The sequence below is a fragment of the Bombus fervidus genome, chromosome 2, assembly GCF_041682495.2.
Source record: "Bombus fervidus isolate BK054 chromosome 2, iyBomFerv1, whole genome shotgun sequence".
In the NCBI taxonomy this organism is placed as follows: Eukaryota; Metazoa; Arthropoda; class Insecta; order Hymenoptera; family Apidae; genus Bombus; species Bombus fervidus.
Genome location: NC_091518.1, coordinates 10,356,842 through 10,360,677, shown reverse-complemented (window position 1 = coordinate 10,360,677; position 3,836 = coordinate 10,356,842).

The window sequence follows — 3,836 nt, the reverse complement described above, 5'->3', positions numbered from 1 at the left end:
CGACTATGATATTATGGCTGACACGTTGGCCGTTTTCCAAGAAACCTCGTATTATTGCCCCTTCTCTACCTTACCAATCTTTTCTCGCTTCATAGCCAATGGGCCGTATCCTGTTCCCCGTTTCCACTAGCGGAGACGCGACTTGTCTATCTCCGTACTTAACTCTTACCATTCTCGTGCTGATATACAGCCGCATTACTTCGTAATTAATATTGGAGAAGATCGAACAAGAAAATAGAAAGAAATTATTGATTCTTGTCTTTATGAATTTCCTTCTTGGTGACTTTGACAAAAGAAAAAAAGAAAGGAAGAAAAACGAAGAGAAAAGAAGAGAGGAATTAGCTCCCGGTAACTGCGTAGGAAAATTAGTTTCGATACAGGAGCGGAGATTATGCGCGTGCGTCGTGATCAGTTCACATCGAGAGTTAGTTGTTGGTCCCTGGTAGCTCTATTAAAAGTAACGATCGTGTTCCAACTTGATAGAAAGAAGGGAGAAAGATAAATAGAGAGGGAGTAAGAAAGAGATCTTTTCATGAAAAAAATGAGGAAACTTGGGTGAACTTCCTCTTCTGTATAATTAATTACCGGTGGTAGTAGTTCTTTACGGTACACGATAAAGATCGTATCGAAGGTTTTTCAACTTGCCCGACCGAGTGAAGTTAATCAAGCCTGCTACTCGCTGCCACGATGTCTGCGATTCCCCTTTTGCTCATCGATCGACCGTGCTCCCAGCATCGTGCCCTGCGTTCCGTTTAATATGATCCGCGAGGGCAGCGACGCGTCTCTGAACTAGATTTCCGCGATATCGGAGTCAATCAGCCGTTGATGGAGGTCGATAGGCGAGTCGCTTCATCATATAATAAACTAACGAGAAACAATGCCGCCAATTAATCACGGGCCCGCATTGCGCGGTGAAATTCGACGAAAACGGTCTAACGAGCATCGCTCCTCTGGTTGGGGAGCAATCGATGTTGCGGCTCGAAAATTTCGAGCCAGTCAGACGTTAATTGTAGACGAGAAAGTTCGTCGACTTTCGATGAGTCACGTGGCTGCTTTTCATATATATCAGAATGGTAGAACCTTTGTACATGATATTTGCATAAAATAACGAAAGATTCTTATAAATTCCAACGAATTCGTCTAATGTATTTTCAATAAATCAGAAATTGAAACGTATTTCGTTGGTTTATATTTCCAACTGATTCTTAACTCGTTAATTTGCTTCTCATTTTTCTTTCGTTTTTTTTGTCATAATATTAGCGTAAGTGCATTCGTGTGTCGTCTGTGCCACAACATATCTGTATTTTGCGCACCAATACAATGCATTTTCAGGCATGGAGATGCGTAACCCATGCCCCCTGTGAAACCAAGTGTCTCGATCGCTAATGGTTCGGCAGGGTTGGATGGTCCAGTGATTAATTGTGTCAGCCCTGATTACGTTACAGAGGACGCAGATCCACTATATTATATACGATCGTGCATGCGTGTACCTCGCGGCCAGTCCGTAACACGTGCGTCGAACGCACTTGTGCGTGTTAGGTGGATGTCGGAGGAGTAGCAACGTGACTACCTAACTAACTGGTAGAAACGCGTCTGGTTGACGTTCGATTACGTTGATATCACCCATATGTATAAATCTCCAATAAATGGTAAATCATGTTAAATGTTATATATATCGATACAATTCTAAATATAAAATATCGAAGCATAAAATTAGAAGAACACGCTCAATGAAGAAAAGACAAAGAGAATCCTGGTCCTGTATGTTAATATAATTCTATATCGTTTAACATCCTACGTCGATTGATTTATATCCAATTAAACATTTCTCCTGAAATTTACATCTAAATCTGAATAGATGTGTTGAGCATTGCTGAATATCGATGTAATTTATTAATTGATGTTCCAATTAATCTCAGCATTTCAGCTCGTAAATATTCAACTCGATAATGTCGTGGCCGTATAAATAATTCTCCAAGAGTGGAACTATTTCTCGGTAACAATTCGCTGTGCTGTGGCGGGCAGCATTACCTTAACGAGTTCCAAGCTTTAAAAAAGACGGTAACTGGTCTAAAAGAAGTAATTATAGGCGGAACGGAAGGCTCAACGTCGATTCATTTGTGACTGGTCTCATTAGTGGCTTAATTTCCCGAGGATCGGGGGATACTTGCCGCGAAATTTTCGAAATTTCTCGATGCCAGACGGTGGATTCGTATCTTTGTCCGATCGAAGAAATTAGGCTGGGACATGAATCCCTTTGGAATTAAGTTCCCCGACTGAAGATATTCGCGAAGATGAAATCGAGCGAGTTGGTATCGTCGCGAATTAAAGTTTCGTATTGCTCCGCTAACGGTTGTTTCACTTTGAAAACGCGCGTATAATTTCTGTTATCTGCCCGTGCCGTGGTGCCACGAAATATAAAATAATAAAGGCAACACGAAGCGACCAAGAACTTCGGCTATTACAATGAAACAGTTGCGCGCAAACGCGTTTTCAACTTTTAACGGCTAGCCCTCGTTTCTTTTGTGCCCTCCCCGGTTTCAGTTCGCGAGCCTCTTCTGCTGCTCATTTCCTTTCCCTATCGCGAATTTACTTCTCCCGCCGGCGATCGTATTCAATTGTATTCGGAAAGGGAACCAGCCAGAAAGAGAGGATAAAAAATAATTGCCTAGGAGTATCCGTATTGGTCTGTAACGAGATTCAGATACTCGATAACTTTTAACTTTTTCCCTTTTCTGCTTCCTTTTTCTTCTATCCATACGTCTATGTATATAGTATATGTATACTGGATGTCTCGATAGTTGCTTGGTAATAAACAAGTTATTATCTTTAGCGTTAATTACTATTATCACGATTAACGATTAATTATCATCGACTACACGGAGCTACGAAATCGAGGAACGTCGCACAGTTTAACTTATAATTGCGATTGAATCCTTCGAATAATTCTTAATAGGTCATTTTCTACCTTTTTCTATCTATCTTTTAGAATACGTTGCATAAATTTGGCAGGGATCTATCGAGACACCCTGTACGTGTATATACGTACATATGCCTACACGTTTTTTTCTCTTGTTGGAAATTACTAAGTGCTTAGCCGGATAATTACATTCAGCCAGTTCTCAGGCAAGCACCATATTTATTTCAGTTTACCACCATCTCGCCATTAAGCTACTAATCCACTTAATTTCTTTCTAGCCCCTGCTAGGACGGTGGTGCTCTGCTTTTTGTATTTCGATGCCTCCAACGCGCGCAGGTACATCGCAATTAACTCCCGCGGCCGAAATAAAGCCCCGCGAAATCCTGTTTCTTCTTGCCAACGAGCGGAATAAAACGCATTGCCAAATAAGAACGTAACTCGTTGAAGGTCGAGGACTGCGAGACGACTGCGCGATATTAAAGCACCTTTTTTTAAGCCGCCGTTGCGGCTCGTTAATTTCGTTTTGTGATTATTTGGTTCGTGGGGGAAGAGGCGGGGGGAAAACCACGTAACACCGACGATGTCTTCTTTCACGGTGTATACGGTCCCTTCTATCGGTGTAATATTTCATCGAGTCTGATAATTTGCGCAACGGCGAATCCGTTATCGATTTCCTACGGCAAAATGGCTGTAAGTAGTTCGTGGTCGTGCATGGTCGGATGTTTCCAGCGTCAGAGCCGAGAGAAGAGATTTTTGAAGAGTCGAGCCGCTTTAAAATTGCAAGCTCGCTGCCAGCCAAACGACGCTATCCAACGGCACGTAGCTACGTATTTCCCTTTCGACCGGTTCCAGCATAATCGAGCGCACAAGGAACATCGGCTACCGATCAGGGAACGATCGAATAGTTTTGCTCTTT